Raw genomic sequence first — 18,700 nt, forward strand, 5'->3', positions numbered from 1 at the left:
TTTATTTGCTGTTCCTTTTCTAGCTCCTTTAAGTATAAGTTAGGTTGTGTATTTGAGAGCTTTCTTGCTTCTTGAGGTAAGCCTGTATTGCTATATATATCCTCCTTGCTGCACCCCAAAGGTTCTGGACTGTAGTGTTTTAATTTTCATTTGCTTCCATGTATTTTTTTAATTTCTTCTTTAATTTCCTGGTTAACCCATTCATTCTTTAGTAGAATGCTCTTTAACCTCCATGTATTTTTGGTCTTTTCAAAATTTTTCTTGTGGTTGACTTCAAGTTTCATAGGATTGTTGAAAATATACATGGTATGATCTCAATCTTTTTGTATTTGTTGAGGCCTCATGTGTGATCCAGTACATGATCTATTGTGGAGAATGCCCCATGTGCACTCAAAAAGAATGTGTATTCTGCTGCTTTAGGATGAAACATTCTGAATATATCTGTTAGGTAATCTGATCCAGGGTGTCATTCAAAACCGTTGTTACCTTTTGGTTTTCTGCTTAGATGATCTGTCCATTGTTGTAAATGAGGTGTCAAGGTCTCCTACTAGTATTATATTGTTATCAATGAGTTTCTTTATGTTTGCTATTACTTGATTTATATATTTGGATATTTCCAAGTTAGGGCATAAATATTTAAAATTGTTAGATCCTCTTGTTGGATAGATCCCTTTATTATGATATAGTACCCTTTTTTATCTCTTGTTAAAGTCTTTGGTTTAAAATCTAGTTTGTCTGATATAAGTATGGCTACTCCAGCTTTCTTTTGATGTCTATAGCATGATAGATGGTTCTCCATCACCTCACTTTCAATCTTCAGGTGTCTCTAGGTCTAAAATGAGTCTCTTCAATGTGGATGGAACTGGAGAGTGTGATGCTAAGTGAAATAAGCCATACAGAGAAAGACAGATACCATATGTTTTCACTCTTATGTGGATCCTGAGAAACTTAACAGAAACCCATGGGGGAGGGGAAGAAAAAAAAAAGAGGTTAGAGTGGGAGAGAGCCAAAGCATAAGAGACTCTTAAAAACTGAGAACAAACTGAGGGTTGATAGGGGGTGGGAGGGAGGGGAGGGTGGGTGATGGGTATTGAGGAGGGCACCTTTTGGGATGAGCACTGGGTGTTGTATGGAAACCAATTTGACAATAAATTTCATATATTGAAAAATATAAAATAAAATTAAAATAAAATAAAATAATAAAAGAGTCTCTTCTAGGCAGCATATAGATGGGTGTTTTTTTTTATCCATTCTGATGTCCTATGTCTTTTAATTGGAGAATTTAGTCCATTCACATTCAGAGTTATTATTGACAGTTATGAATTTAGTCCCATTGTATTACCTATAAAAAGTCAATGCTTCTGGAGATTTTCTCTGTTCTTTACTTGTCTTTGTTGCTTTTGGTTTTTCTTTCCCACTCAAATAACCTCCTTTAATATTCATACAGGGCTGGTTTAGGTGTCACAAACTCTACTTTTTGTTTGTCTGGGAAACTCTTTACCTCTCCTTCTATTCTGAATGACAACCTTGTTGGATAAAGTATTTTTGGCTGTATATTTTTCCCACTTAGCACATTGAATAATCATGCCACTCCCTTCTGGCCTGCCAGGTTTCTGTGGAAAGATGTTCTGTAATGTGATTTGTCTTCCCTTGCAGTTTAGAGATTCTTTCCTTTGCTTCTTTCAGGATTTTTTCCTTATCTCTGTATTTTGCAATGATATGTTTTGATGTAGGCCGACTTTTGTTGATCAATTTTGAGGGGAGTTCTTTGTGCCTCCTGGATTTGGATATCTGTTTCCTTCCCAGATTAGGAAAATTTTCAGCTTTAATTTATTCAAACAAACCTTCTGCCCCTTTTCCCTCTCTTTTTCCTCTGGGATTCCTATGATACAAATGTTATTATGCTTTATGGAGTTGCTGAGTTCTCTAAGTCTACATTAGTCATCCAATATTTTTCTTTCCCTCTTCTTTTTAACTTCATTATTTTCTATAATTTTATCTTCTATACCACTTATTCATTCTGCTTCTCCCATCCATGTAGTCATTACATTCAGTTGTTTTTGCATCTTGGTTAAAGTATTTTTTTTTTTTTTATTTTGAGCTGACTAGTTTTTAGGTCCTTTGTCTCTGTGGTGAGGGACTTCCTGGCATCTTCTATGCCTTTCACAAGCCCAGCTAGTATCCTTATAATTATTGTTTTAAATTCTGGTTCAGACATATTACTTATATCTGTTTTGATTTGCTCCCTGGCTGTAACCTCTTCTTGTTCTTTAATTCCTCTGTCTTGGCATTTTATCCAGGTCTCTGTCTTTGTGTGTTAGGAAAGCCTGTGTCTGGTCCTATTTCCACTAGAGCATTCTATGATCAGCAGACCTGGTGTATGCAAGGGTTTGTACTGGTCTTTGGGGGAGGTGCCTGCTCTTGTCTGGCTCCAATCACACATCCCAAATAAAAAAGGCACCTGCAGAGTGCATGGGGGTAGGGCTTTGTGTAAGAGGCTCAAACCTACACTGTGTGTGCTATGTGGATCACTAAAGTGTGTCCTTGCTGATGGGAGGGGTGAAATATTGTGATGGCCTGCTCTAGTCCCCAGAGATAGGAGTTCATGCCTGCCATTATTCAGGAAGCACTCATAGAAGAGTGAATAACCTCTCTTCTTGTGTCCCAGGCTTACATCAGATCTCTGTTCTCACCCTATCAGTGTCCAAGCTGTCTCTCCTCCTGGCAGTTCAGTAATCCTGTGTTTTATCTCAGGTGCATGGCTGGGTTTCAAAACCAAATTTCAGGGACCTGGCATGATGGGGACCCATACTTATCCTCTATGGAGGGTCTTGCCACACTGTGTCTTGTGCCAGTTTGTCCAAGAAAAGCAGTTACACAACTGCACAGGGGCTTGGATTTTATGGTAAAGCATAGCAAAAAGCTGGTGTCCAGGTTATCTGTCCTCAGCAGATGTCTCTACTTCTATGTTTATGAATGTGGGAGCTCACTGGGGCCTGCTGACTCTTTTGTCCCCAAGAGGCAATGTCACCTCTCCCAAATGCACTCCAAGAAGGGGAACTTCTCTCCTAGTGCAACTCAGGGAATCCTCAGAGTATGCTGTCCTCTCCCGGGCCTCTGCCCTCCTCCATGGGAGCATCAATGAGCCTGCCAGGCTTGACCCTGGCAATGGTGCTGACTTCAAAAACTTCAAACTTCCAGCTCTGGACCTTGTAAAAATGCAATAATCATCCCATCTTGTTTTCCCAGTCAATGGTTTTGGCAAAGTGTTTTTCTTGTGCAATCTCCTGCATGCTGCTTTCCCTCTCTCCCCTCTCTCTCCTTCTGTGATCAGGGCTCCCTCCTCTCCATAGCACCTGTGATTATTTCCTCCCCCCAAATCATGTCTCTGTACCTCCTACATTCCATGATGTGGCCCCTTTTCTCCCTCTAGTTGTGCAATTTGTCCTCTCAGTCCTCAGATTTCCTGCTTGCTCAGAATGATTTGATAATTATCTAGCTGTATTCAAGTGACGAGGCAAACATAAAGTCCTACTATTCATCACCTTAACTCCACCTAGCCTTATATCCTGTCTTCTATTCATTTTAAGTTTAATTCTCATGTCTTCTGGATTCTTAAAGTGAAAGCTGGGGTTGTTAATTTGAGCGATTTTTGTCTTTTGTAATATCATTTTGTGCTATAAATTCCTCTCAAAGTTCTGCTTTAGTGGCATCCAATAGCTTTTGATATGTTTGTTTTTCACTGTCATTCATTTCAAAGTACTTTATTATTTCCCTTTTGGATTCCTTGAATCATGGATTATTTGCCTTCCAAATATTTGGGAACTGAATGAGTTATAATTTAATTCCATTTCAGTCAGTGAAATACTTTGTATGACTTGAATCATTTAAAAATCATTGAGATTTGGAGAGCCAGGGTGGCTCCACTGGTTGAGCATCTGACTATAGATTTCATCTCAGGTCATGAACTCGTGGTGATGAGATGGAGTCCTACTTTAGGCTCCGTGCTGGGTGTGGGGCCTTCTTGGGATTCTCTCTCCCTTTCTCTCTGCCCCTCCTATGCTCATGCACACACACACACACACACACTCTCTTTCAAATAAAATAAGGTAAATTAAAATAGAATAAATAAAATCATTGAAACTTATTTTTGTTGCCCAAGATGTGATCTATCTTACATGCTTCATCTACACTTGAAATGAATATGGATTATGCTGTTTAGAGTTTGAGAATTCTATAAAGATCAATTGGGTCAAGTTGGTTGGTACTGTTCAGGTCTCCTATGTCTTTATTGTGTTTCTATCTGGCAATTCTGGTTCTGTTATTCAGAAAAGCATATTTATCTTTCCAAATATATTTGTGGATTTATATTTATCAGCTTTTGCACCATGTATTTTGAAGCTATATGATTCAGTTTAAAAACATTTAGGATTATAATGTTTTTTAAAAATTACTTATTAACAGATTTTATTTGTTAACATTATTATGAAGTGACATGATGCTATATTTTGAAAGCTACTTTGTCTGACATTAATATTACCAGCATTCTTTTGATTAGTGTTAGCATGGTTTATCCTTTTCCAACTATTTACTTTTAATGATTTGCATCTCTAAGTTTTCTTATATATAGAATATAGTTTCGTCCTTTTTTATTTTTTTCTTTTATTTATTTTTTTAATGTTTATTTATTTTTGACAGAGAAAGAGAGAGCAAGAGCATGAGTGGGGGAGGGGATGAGACACACACACACACACACACACACACACAGAATCCAAAGCAGGCTCCAGGCTCTGAGCTGTCAGCACAGAGCCTGACGCGGGGCTCGAACTCACAGACCGTGAGATCATGACCTGAGCTGAAGTCAGACACTCAACTGACTGGGCCACCCAGGCACCCCTAGTTTCGGCCTTTTTTAAATTCAATCTTATAATCACTGATTTTTTTTTCACGTCAGATGGGTAATGTGCTGACATCGTAACAAGATATAAGGGTGCCACATATCACACAACATCATGAACACCCAATCATCACGCTTATGAACTACAAAAGGATCTATAATCACTGATTTTTAATTGTATTGAGACCATTTGTGTTTAATGTGATTATTGATATGTCAGACTTAAGTCTATAAACTTATTTGCTTTCTATCTTACTATCTGCTTTTCATTCCCCTTGTCATTTTTTCTTCCTTCTTTTAAATTAATTAAATATCTGTTATGTTTATATTTTATTTCCTTTGCTGGCTTATTCTAAAACTGTTTGTTGTTTTGGGGATGCTTTAGGATTTAACACTTACACATATAGTATAAAAACCTTACAATTCTCTTGGCCTTTACATTATTATTGTCACACATTTTCTTCATATGCATGTTCTGTATCCCACAATACACTGTTTTACTTTGTCCTTAGTTCCTAAAATGGAATACCAAGAAAAAAATCTTACATATTTACTTTATAGTTGCCATTACTGGTGCTATTTCTTTCTTTTTTATGTATATATATCCTATCTTCTATCATTTCCATTATGTATAATGGAAAAAGTCATTATTTTGCTTTCAATTTTGAGGATATTTTTTAACACTCTAAAGATGTTTCTCCAGTGTCTCCTCACACCATTTCTGACAATAAGTTTTCTATAATCCTTAATTGTGTTTCCCTTTACATAATATGGGTTTTTTTTTTCTGCTTTAAAATGTTCTCTTTATCAGGAACACTTTGATATGATATGCACTGGTGTAGTTTTGTGTTTGGAGTACACTGATTTGTTGGTCATCATATTTTGAAAATTTTTGGACATTATTTCTTCAAATATGTTTTGCTTTCCCTACATTTCTTTTAGGGACTCCAAATACATGTACATTATACTACTTGAAAGTTGTCTCAGATCTCAATGATGCCTTGGTCAACAAATTCTCTTTTCTGTTTGTGTGTCATTTGGGACAATTCTATTGCTATGTCTTTGGTTTCAATATACTTTTCTTTTGCCATATATAAATTTTCATTAATCCCATCCAGTTGATTTTTCACCTTAGAAATTGTAGTTTTTATATCTAGCATTTTGATTTGGGTCTCTCGTAAAGCTTCTGTGTATCTGCCTAACATTTTGAACATATGGTTGCACAATAAGTTTTTAATTTTATTAATGTTTATATACTTTTGAAAAAGGGGGAGGGGCTGTAGGAGGGGCAGAGAGAGACGAAGACACAGAATCTGAAGAAGGCTCCAGGCTCTGAGCTCTCAGCACAGAGCCCAATCCAGGGCTCGAACTCATGAGCCATAAGATCATGACTTGAGCCAAAGTCATATGCTCAACCAGCTGAGCCACCCAGGCACCCCTCACAATAGGTTTTTAAATCTCTGCTACTTCTAACATCTGTGTCAGTTCTATGTTGGTTTCAGTTGATTTTTTTCCCTCCTAATAGTAGGTGTGCTTTTGTGCTTCTTTTTATGTCTGGTTATCTTTGATAAGAAAGCTAGACATTGTGAATATTACTTTCTTAAGTGTTAGACATTAAAATATTCTTGTAAATATTCTTAAGCTTTGTTCTGGGATGTAATTAAGTCACTTGGAAATAATTTAATCTTTTTGGTTCCTGATTTTAATATTTATTAATCTGAATCAGAGCAGCATTTAGTCTAGTTCTAATTATTCCTTACCACTGAAGCAAATCCTCCTAAATGCCCTACTTAATGCTCCATGGATTTTGAGATTTTCCAGTGTGACTGGTAGAAACAGGTGTTATTAACTCTGTGTGCATATTGGCAACACTTAAATTTTCTCAGACAACTCCTTTGCCTCATATTGTTTCCTCACATGAACTGCTTTCTCAATTCTTTGATGAATGCTTACCCTGTGCAAATTTCTGGGGTTCTCTGTATATCTATCTATCTCCTCTTCAGAACTCTTTTCTGTGAATTCTGAAAGCCTTGATATTCCTAAATTCACTTCCATATCCTGACCTTACAGAATTCACCAAGTTCCATCTAGGCTCTTCTTCTTTGAGTTGTGAACTAAAAACTTGCACAAGGTAGTAAGTTAATGCAAATGTAGGGATCACTTTGTTTATTATTTCTCTGGGATCACTGTACTTCATTGCTCAATGTCCAGTGTCTTGAAAATGTTTGTGCCATACATTTTGTCTGTGTGTTGTTGGTGTTGTTATTGTTATTATTTCAGGCAGGAGCATAAATTCAATCACTGTTTCTCTATCTTAGTTGGAAAGGTAAGTCAAATACAACTCTCAAAACAAGAACTATGCAAAAGTGCATAAAATATGATACAGAAAAAAGTAGTGTTTAAATGAATTGCTCACAATAATTCTCATAATCACGGTTCCACATTTGGGTCAAAATGTAGCATTTTCTCACTAGTTGATAAATTTTGTTTCCTGAAGTTTGAAATGACACTGTTTCAAACTTAAATTCTAGGTTAAAACGGAAACATTCAAAGAAACTAAAATAAATTATTTTATTTGAAAAATGGGATTTGTATGTATGAATTTTAGCAAAACCTCAAATAAAGTATGAACTTAGTAGAAAATAATTGAAAGTTGAAAATTTCCATCTTTGCCTCTTTTTGGTTCCTCAATTTATTTATCAAAGAATAAGCTTCACCCAAAGATGGTGCTTCTTAGGAAAATACCAAGTTCTGTAAGTTATTTAGATAATTTTATATTTTCATTACATCTAGAAAAACTATCAGTATCACCTTAGCTGATTTTACTGATACAATCTATCTTTTCTCTAAAATTTATTTTGAGAGAAAGAGACAAAAAGGGAGCATGCGTGTGGCTGGCGGTGAGGGGGAGAAGGGAGAGAAAGTCCCAAGCAGGTTCTGCACCAATAGAAAACTGTGAATTTATGATCTGAGCTGAAATCCAGGCAGATGCTTAATGAACTGAGCCATCCAGGTTCCCCACAATCTCTCTATCTTAAGCAAAAGAAGACCGACAGTTACATGCCCTGTCCACATTAAGAAAGGCAAATTGTCAAGCATGGGTTATAATTTAAAAATATATACAGACAGAAATGATACAGTATGATATAAAATTTTCAAAGAAAAGCAAGAAATAATCAGCATGTCTATGAAATACTGTCAGTATTATAGCATTGTGTATTAAGATCACAAATTTCCTTATTTTCTATGAAATTATTCTCACTGAGTTTCTTTGAAGTGGGATAGATACTCTGAGAATCACATACATGGTGAAAACTCTTCAAAGTTCAACCTTTAGGCTTGTTAAGCTCAATGAAATTCATATAAAACAAAATCCTGCTGTAATTTCTCATTTTTTTCAGTCTCCTAGGACTTATTTTAATAAGGTTTCAATATATTGTTTGAAGTAATCATTTTCTTTCAACTCTGTAACGTAACAACTTTCCAACAAACTTCCAAATTTATGAACTTTTGCTCAAACTAATTATTAAAATCAATATAGATATATAACTTGAAATACTTCATATCACAAGGTACCTATCTACAATTAAAAATTATAAAAACAAATTTAGTTATTTTTTCCATAAATAAAAACAAAATACACAGATCTCTTTTTCATCCCTATCATTAGCTTTGGAAAATTTCCTAGCTTCATGTATCTCAGAGTATCAATTGTTCAAACAGTAATAGTTTGGCTGGCTCACAATGTGAAATACTAACTAGTAATTGGTTTTAAACAAACAAAAATGCAGAATTATGCTTCACTTTTCAAATAAAGTTTTTTCTTATATTAAAATGCTATACTTCTACAGCAAATATTTGCTTATTTATTTACATTCTTACTGTCTATAGGGTACTGTGTTCTGTACCATTGATATAGCAGATAAAAAGTTATATCAGGGTAAAAAGTTTGAAAAAGGTTCCTGTACTCATGGAATTTACACTTGTTAGAGAAGATAGCCAATGACTATGATCATCATTGTGATTAGTCCTATGACAGAAATAAAAAGGCACTATAACAGTAAAAATTTTGGTGGGGAGCTACTTTAGATAAAGTGGTCAGAAAACATCTCTTGGATAGTAGGATATTTGATCTAAGACCTGTAGGACTATGGAGTTGATAATGGGACTAATCAAAGGATAAGCATTCCAGGCTTTCATTGCTGAAGGCAAATGAAAAGTCCTAAGATGTCATAGAATTGAGATCTTCTAGGAACAGAAAGACAACTAGTATTATTGAAGCACAATAAGCTGAAAGAAGTTGGTTGCTTGGAGGTAAAGATAAACATGTAGTCAGGAGCTATAACACAGAAGCTCATGTGTACCATTTTGAGACATTTGGTTTTACAAAAAAATATAATATGTTGTAAGCAGAGAATGACAGAATGCTCAAACTGGCATCCAGGAAAAAAATTCATATCCCAAGATACTTCTTCCATTTTATCAACAAATAGGTTTAATATCACACTTGTTATGAAAATCAAAAATACCCCAAAAAGGCTTCATTTTTACTTTTAAAATATGTTAGGATTACGGTCCAATATGAAGTTCTAAACTGTAAAACACTTGAACAAAGGCTATGCAAATGGATTAACTGAGCAGTTGTAAGAGGCAGCCAACGTTCAATAACACTATCATTTCAAGTCTAATCTGCCAATTGAATATTTATATAGATCAGTAGACTCCATTGGAAGGTTATTCAATTCAGTACATTTTTGCATGCAAGATATTGTACCTGGTGCTCTGAGGGATACTGAAATGAATATGACAGTTCTCATAGGGATTTAGAGACCAATACGGGGTAAAAAAGAAACTAAATATTCGATAATAGTGGACCTGAAAAGAAGACATTTTCTTTTCTCTTTTCCAAATTCTATCTCTTGTACTAATTTATTACAGGATCTTGATCAGGAGTGACAGCGACCCTTAAACAAACACTTCAGGATAAACTTCTTTACCAAATGTTAATTTTAAAGCAAATAGAGGATAAGAGATCCTCTCATCATTCAGAGGTCAATATTTGGACTTTTGGTTTCAGCTTAAGTTCTTGAGGTAGACTTTTCTAACAGACTTTCCCTTTGTTGCAATTATTTTCTCTTGAATGAAAAGTTTCTCTTTAGGTACCTAAAAAAAAGTCCTCTAACAGCTACATGACATGTATTTTACCACCCTACCCCCTCCAATAAATACATTAGGGTAATAAAATGCATGTGATAATTCTCATGCCATTACAATTTGTAGTTTGGTGTAGAGTGGATTGAAATAGTTTTTAAAGTCAAATGTGTACTAAATTTCCTGCATTAAATACAAATGCATTCTACAGAAAATATAGACGTTTAACTAAATAGTAGATTTATTTAAGCAAAACACACACATTAGTGTACACACAGGTGATTATCATTAATTCCAGCCAGTATAATCATACAAGGAACAGGCACGTGTCTAAAGAGTAAAAGAAATAGTCTAAAACAAAAAAAATAATTAGTGTGTTTGGAGGGTGGGATCAAACTGCGTAATTTAGTTTTTTCTCTAAAAATATTATTAATGTAATAATGCTTTATAAAAAAATCATATGACTTCACTCCTATGAGGACTTTAAGAGACAAAACAGATGAACATAAGGGAAGGGAAGCAAAAGTAATATAAAAACAGGGAGGGGGACAAAACAGAAGAGACTCATAAATATGGAGAACAAACTGAGGGTTGCTGGAGGGGTTGTGGGAGGGGGGATGGGCTAAATGTAAGGGGCACTAAGGAATCTACTCCCGAAATCATCGTTGCACTATATGCTAACTAATTTGGATGTAAATTAAAAAAAATAAAAAATAAAAAATAAAACAAGTTAAAAAATTTTTAAATGTCATTTCTCTTCAGGAAGACCATATTATCCAGTTCTTTTTATTATGATATGCTAACTAGTTAGGATATCCATATTTGTTTAAACTGAAACAAGTTTATTTTACTGTATGTATTGCATGGATACCCTAGGAACATAAATGTCCATCATTACAATTCAAAATATAAAGTGGATTTTTAAAATTTCCAAATTGTTCCCAAAAGATATCTTATTAAAAAGGCAATTCCCAGTGGTTGTATTTGTAACAGCACCATATTTCTTTCTATAAATTAAAAATCTGGCAAATAATTATTAAATGCAACATTTAGGATTGGTTCTATCATTTTAATGACAAGTTACCAAATTGTAGGCATGAAAGTAATAAGTAGAGTTAATGTGTTGGATCACAAATTTCAAAGAAATTAGTAACATTTACATGTAGCACTCTCTTGCTTTAAAAATAAAATTACTGCTGAATAGAATAGGAAAAGAAATTCTATACTGTTCTTGCACTCATGGCATGTATCAGTGCAGAAACCTAGAAGCTAATGGTGTATCTAATGGCACATAATACATAACGAAGAATATACACAAACATACATTCTTCAAACTCTTGCTGCCTTTCCTCATATTAAGCCATAATTTCTCCATTGTTTACTTTTAGAATAAATACAAATGCCACTTATCTATTTTCAGTACCAATGAGACTTTCTTCTTTCCAGGCTCAGGAAGATAAGACATTAAGCCTTGGAATTATATGATTGTTCCTATATCATTTTCCACTAGAATTGCCCTTCCCCTTCTTTCCATCTCCTATCCACACTGTAATATTCTACCCAAGTATATATATTTTCGTTCATTAAGTGTCCTTGAAAACAGTTAGTAAACTCTTTTCTCTCTTTTATTCTGATGCATGGCTTGAATGTAGAATATTTTGCCCATTATTTAACATTACTGAACACTCATTACAGGCAAACCACTAATACTAAAATAGATAAAACTAAAATACAATAGAGTCCATAATACATCCAGGAGTTGCAGAATTAATTGGACAGAATGTTAGTGTATAAAACTTAAGTTCTATATTTAGTCAGCAAATATTTATTTAGCAACCACACTGTGCCAGGTTCTGATCTACACACTGCTTAGTATAGATCATAGATAGATAGAAAGATAGATAGATAGATAGATAGATAGATATAATTTCTGCCTTCATAAAGATTACAATCTGGCTTTGAATTCAGTCCTGGCTCTACAACTTAAGGACTTTGGGCAGATGTCATTTATTCTCTTTGTATCTTATTTTGCCCAGTTAAAAAAAAATCACTGTAATGACATCTTCAAAAATTACTATGAGAATAAAATAATAAATATGAAGGCTATTAGTCCATTTAAAGTGCTAAATAAATTGGCAAGTATTTTTTTTAAATCACTTTTGGTATTTCCTTTTAATATTTAAGTAACTGAATCTTATTTCTCCAAAAAGACAGTAAGCTTCTTGAATGCAGAACTATTGTTATATGTTTCTTGATAACCACCACAGTGCTTAGAGTCATTTTTGTTATATAGCAGTTTGCCCAAAAACTATTGTTTAATATAATGTGCTTGATTAAACAATAAAAAGATAAATATTTCTCCCTTACTTCTTTCATAAACATGTGCTGAGTGACTAATAATCACTCAGTAGAAAGACCAAAATAATTTGGATTTTTCTTTTTTATGGGTCATGCACTATAAAAAATGATGAGAAAGATTCAAATGATAGATGACTAAACAATCCCAACAGATACATTAGTACTTTTATGATAATGACTCTAGTTTAAACCAGCACTCATCCTAGTCTATTGCAGGTAAATATGACTACATATGCTTTCAAAACTCAAGAAATCCTTACACAATGGCCCATCAACAGCTAAGGATATGATTCGAAGTCTCTTTGGTTTTGGTTTTTTCTAAGATTCAGTAGAAGCTATAAAAAGATTGGGTCACATGATTATTTTTCTATATAAGAGAAAACTAGATAATTTATCATTTAATTGAACTCATATTACAAATACATTTTTTTCCATTATTTGCTTAATAGAACTTCAACTAAAATTAGTAGGAGCTGATATGCATTTTGTAGAAAGGAGAAGTAATCTATCTGAGTCTTCTATTGACAGTTCAAAATGACTGAATAGATCTTCTCCAAAAATAGTCTATTGGCAACTTGACCAGGAACTCTAAACACTTGCATGCAAATCATTTAATTTCCCTAAGAGTCATATTCTTCTTGTGGACCATATTCTAGATTCAGCTGGGCTAAATATATGTTACAGGCAGAGTAAACAAAATAGCTATACTTTTATTCTAATCTTGATTCCTTTTCTGGACTTTCTTTTTTCATTTCCATAAATTTTCTATCCTTGTAATTATAAAGGCACTCAGTCAAGGTCTTCAACATTTTTATGATGTGCTTGTGAATTTAGTTATTTACTGTTCATTTACCAAATATTTGCAAACCCTTAATATGTACCAAACATTGTGTTAGTTACTAAGGATACAGTACTCAACAAGATGGACTGAGTCTTGGAACTTACATTATACACAAAGAGAAAGTAAACATGCAAATTAATAAAGGACAATATGATTTTAGATAATGATAATGCTAGGGAAAAAAGCAAATAGCAGGTTAGTCAGTAAATGGTTATGAAAGACTGCTTTAACTAATGTGATCAGAAAAGGCCTCTTTGAGAGAGTGACATTAAAAGGAGAATACAAATGAGGAGAAGGAGTTGTAAAAATCCATTAGAATATCCACAAAAATTAACTCAAAATAGATCATAAACTTAAATGTAAAGTTAAAAAATGGAAATTCTAGAATATAACACAGGAGGAAACCTAGGTGACTTTGAGTTTGGTGATGACTTTTAGATACAACACCAAAAGGACTATCCATGTAAGAAAAAAATTGATAGGTTGAATTTCATTAAAATGAAAAAAAAAAAAAACCTCTGCTCTGTGAATGGAATTTTAAGGGAATAAAAAAAATAAATCACAGTCTGAGAGAAAATACTTGGAAAACTATTACAGAAAGGACTTGTATCCAAACATTACAAAGAACTGAAAAATCAACAGTAAGAACACAAAGAACCTAATTTAAGAAATGGGCAAAAGATCTGCAGAGACCCACCAAGAAAGATATATAGATGACAAAAAGCATATGAAAAGGTGCTCAATATCGATGCCACCAGGAAGTTACAAACAAAACAATGAGATACTATCATGCACATATTGGACTGGTTAAAATTCACAATGTTGACAACAGCTAATGCTCGTGAAGATGTGGGTGAACCAGAAACTCTCATTCTATGCTGATGGGAATGCCAAACAGTACAGATACTTTAGAAGACATTTTGGCAGTTCTTTATAAAACTAAACATACTCTTACCATATGATCTAGCAATTGTGTTCCTTGGTATGTACCCAAAGGATTTGAAAACTTATGTCTACACAATATCTTGCATATGGATGTTTATAGCAGCTTTATTTATAATTGCCAAAACACAGAGGCAGCTAAGATATCCTTTAATAGGTGAATGGAGAAACAAACTGTGGTACATCCAGAGAAGGAAATGTTATTCAGGAATAAAAAGAAATGAGCTGTTAGGCCATGAAAAGATATGGAAGAACCTTAAATGCATACTACTAAGTGAAAGAAGCTGGTCTCCACAGCCCACATACTATACAATTCCAACTATATGATGCTCTAAAACCACAACTATGGAGATGGTAAAAAGATCAGTGGTTGCCAAAGGCTTGAGAGGAGGCAGGAAAGGATGAATAGGTGAAACATGGGGGAATTTTAGAGCAATGAATCTATTTTATAGTATACTGTTAAGACAGATACATGACATTATGTACAAGTCAAAAAAAAACATAAAATCATACAACAGAAGGAGTGGACTCTAATGCAAACTATGGACTTCAGTTAATAATGCACCAATATCCGTTTATCAGTTATAACAAACATACCATACTAAAGCAAGATGTTAATAATAGAGGAAACTAAAGGAGGTACGGCGGAAGAGTGGAGGAAGAGGGAATATATGCAAACTCTCTGTGCTTTCCTCCCATTTCTTTTGTAAACCTATCACTGCTCTGAAAAAATCATTGGAAGATGCACGGGCAGGGACAGGGAATTCTAGGCAAAGTGATTAGCAACCACAGCAGAAATCCATTTGATATGTGCAAATCAGTGTGACTGAAATGTAGAGGAAGGAGTGGATTGAGATGACATCCATGAGGTAGAAACTCTCATGAAAGTTCTCAGAGGCCACGGAGACATTTTTAATACATTCCAGATACAAGAGTAATTATTCTGGGATTTTATATGGAATACTTGATCTGATTTCCCCCCAAATACATTTGGTTACTAAGAGCATGGATTTCAGGGATATAGTGGGAGGATAGTTAGGGAGAAGACTTAAGCAAAAAGAAAAGTTAGGGGGTGATTTCAAAAGTTCAGTCATGTACACTTCTGTAATTTAAATATTTTGCAACTCAGTTTCTTGTTTCTAATTCTGATAAAAGCCACTTTACACTTAATTTTTAAGTAAAGACTTAAAAATGCTGATAAATTGTTCAGGTCTATGAATATTATTACCTTCATTGTACCCAGGATGTCAGTGAAGTAAATATTCCCCAAGTGAATGCAAGTAGTAATCAAATATGTTAAAATACAATTCTTTATAAAATGACCAATTTTGCAAGATGTTGGCACAAATGTCTGTGTTGTTGTTCTCTGTTTTAACTGAACACTGCTTATTTTCACATGCTTTTTTGTTTGCATTACAGAAGTTAAAAATCATTGGGAGAAGTCATCCTGAGGGAATTTAGTTCAAAATTCCCAAATTAACTCTCTTTCCAGGCAAGTACTGAGGAGTTGTCCATATGCTGATGCTAAGCCTGAAAGATCTTGGATTATCCTTAGTTTGTAGCTGTGCAGCTGTAATGCAATTCTGATCTATTTCATAGCTGCTAATGACTCAACACCTGAGACCTTGAAGTATAACAGCCAAGGTTGTTTTGCAAAGCAATGCAATAAAATAAAGCAGGATCTTCCATGTATGCAAAAGTACTCTGAAATTGTAAGGCTGATATAAAAACATATGCTTCTATCAAGTGCTTGGAACATAAATGATTTCATTTCTACATAGTCACACATTCACACATATATCATGATATGCAGAATTTATTGCAAACCATGCAAACAATATAAAGAAGGTAATGACAAATGATAAGTAATTAAGAATTCACTAGAGAGGTCAGATAGGGAGATTATGCTGAGTCAGGGAGCTTAAGTGCAAATGTGAAATTTATGCATGTGTTGGGCCATTGCACCTGTGCCCTCAGTGAACTATTCGATCAACAAGCACAATTTAACATCAAAACTCTGTTGATTCACAATAGCAGGTCAGAAATGATTACTATAAAGAAAGATTTACACAGTGAACACTACATTATGTTATTTGATACTTATTAACTGTACTTAACACTGTTTGTTATTATTTAATTATTTATTATAAACAAGTACTTTTGGAATCAGAGAAAATCTTAGGATCACATAGTTAACCTTGCACCCATTTTAGAGAGGAGGCTAAGAGTAAATAAGGAGACTGAAAGAAAAGAGAAGAAACACAGCCAGTTCAACATAATATAATGTTAAAATTTGGTTAATTTCACAAGGTTCTTTCAAAATTTTACTATCCTTTAAAAAAATTTTTTTTAATGTTTATTTATTTTTGACAGAGAGAGAGAGAGAGAGAGAGAGAGAGAGAGAGAGAGAGAGACAAAGCATGAGCAGGGGAGGGGCAGAGAGACAGGGAGACACAGAATCCAAAGCAGTCTCCAGGCCCTGAGCTGTCAGCAAAGACCCGACGTGGGGCTTGAACTCACAGACAGTGAGATCATGACCTGAGCTGAAGTTGGACTGTCAGCCAGCTGAGCCACCCAGGCACCCCAAAATTTTACTATCCTAAGAAAAATTTTGATGACCAGTTTATATATAGCACAGGGACCATAAGAGATTCATTTTGTTCTGTAGCAGCTATCTTTTCTTGGTCAATGAAACAAGAATATCATATTATTAAAATAATACTAAAAGACTACCTTTTTCAAAGTACTTGAAACTTAAAAAAAATAAGTACACATTAAAGTGAAATCAATTATATTATAAAATCTAGGTAGTTCAAAAAAATTCCAAATATGGCACATTTTAAACATAAAAATTCATTCAAAAAATTGACTCCCAAAGTTTTGATTTACCTATCCTCATTTCTAAAATTTTCCATTTAGATTCTTAGCACATTATATTCTTTCATGGTAAGGATAGTTTGGAGAAGTCTTTCTTGCATAAAGTACATAGGATACTGGAATAAATAAAATCCAGTTAAAAATAAAAAGTTGTTGGAAATAAGGAAAATAACTGAAAATAACATGAAGAAAAAGAAACCAAAAAAATCTACTTATAAAGATGTTTGTCTCATAATTCAGCTTTATGTCTTGGATTAGACAGATCATCTATGTTGCTAACATTTTGTTGTTGTTGTTGTTGTTGTTGATTTTTACATCAAAAATGCATACAGGTCTCTCATAAAACAAGTTATTTGGCATGACTTATAAATGAAGTAACTAGAATATAATCTGCTAAACTCTGGAGTGTACATGTACAAATATATTTATACTCTGATTTTATCTTCAAATTGTTAGAAAAAAGAAAAATGTGATTTAATAAACATATAAATGAAAAAGAAGTTCTGTGAAATATTTGGATTATTACTTTTGTTTGAATAGCGAAAATGATAAGTATTAGGTACCAAATGTGTGTGGTAAGATGCATTCCAAATTATTAACTGATACTCTTTACCTTTCCACTTCCAGTTCCTATCTACCTTACAATCTCACTCCCCTGAAGATAGACCTTAATTCTCCCATTAGTCCAAGGACTAAATAATTTTCTCTCTCCTTTGGTACCTATAAGCCCCCTAAAATGTGAAAATAACCTCTGGGAAAAGGATGGTGAAGATGCTGAGTGACTAAAATTAACTTCCCTACCTGGTGGCAGGGGCTTATAATGGAAACTAAGTAGATTTTAGAAAATTTTTCAAAATTACATTCCTCTACCCCTGGGGTTATGGACTGTGATTTTATCTGCTTCTTGTATAAAGATAACATTGCCCCAAATCAGAACAAAATCTTTATCATAAGTATTTACTCATTTAGTTACTGAATCACAACAGAACAGTTTAATCCTCTGCTAAAATAAATTTACTTTATTTCTTTGTGTTAAAACATTAAAAATTACATAATCTAGGTAAAATGGCATAATTCTTCAACAAAGGGATTTTAAAATCATCTTATTGTTCCTGACATAGAAAGGTTTGGTCAAAATGAGAACTGCTTAAGACACACTTTCTGGCTCTCTATGTAGATAACTCATCTGGACAACCCAGAAGTGCTCTTAGAAAATACATCCAAATATACATTCTGGGATCTCCCCTATCAAAACAACCAAATTTAGACTAAACACACGAACACATACACACACACACACACACACGCCACACACATTTGAAAGTACTGAAAAGTGAAACAACAACAAAAAATCCAACAGGAAGATAAACAGTTAAGAAAAGTGAGCACTGGGAAGAAGGACGTGGCTCAAGATTTGTTATGTATTTTTCTTAATTTAGCAAAAGGGGGGGGGTCCCAGTCTACAAAATTGGAATGGATAAAACATGCAGCCTTATAAAAATAAATAATGGAATTTAAGTAAAATCATATCTACTAAAAAGTGTTTGTGTGTGTGTGTGTGGGTGTGGGTGTGTGTGTGCGCAAACTGAGAAGAAAGTCAGAATTTGGAAGAATTCGCACATGCATATGAAAGT

General features: G+C 34.0%; 1 protein-coding gene and 1 non-coding gene across 3 annotated transcripts in view; both read right to left on the bottom strand.

The window, feature by feature from the left end:
• SPAG16 (sperm associated antigen 16) overlaps positions 1–18,700 on the bottom strand; it is a 1,005,541-nt gene that overhangs the window by 130,461 nt on the left and 856,380 nt on the right. The gene's annotated exons all lie outside the window — the stretch shown is intronic.
• LOC131505922 (small nucleolar RNA U13) lies at positions 4,949–5,052 on the bottom strand. The gene has a single exon (XR_009258673.1). It is a non-coding gene; the product is annotated as a small nucleolar RNA U13 (small nucleolar RNA).

Source organism: Neofelis nebulosa, chromosome 2 (genome assembly GCF_028018385.1).
Source record: "Neofelis nebulosa isolate mNeoNeb1 chromosome 2, mNeoNeb1.pri, whole genome shotgun sequence".
Taxonomy (NCBI): Eukaryota; Metazoa; Chordata; class Mammalia; order Carnivora; family Felidae; genus Neofelis; species Neofelis nebulosa.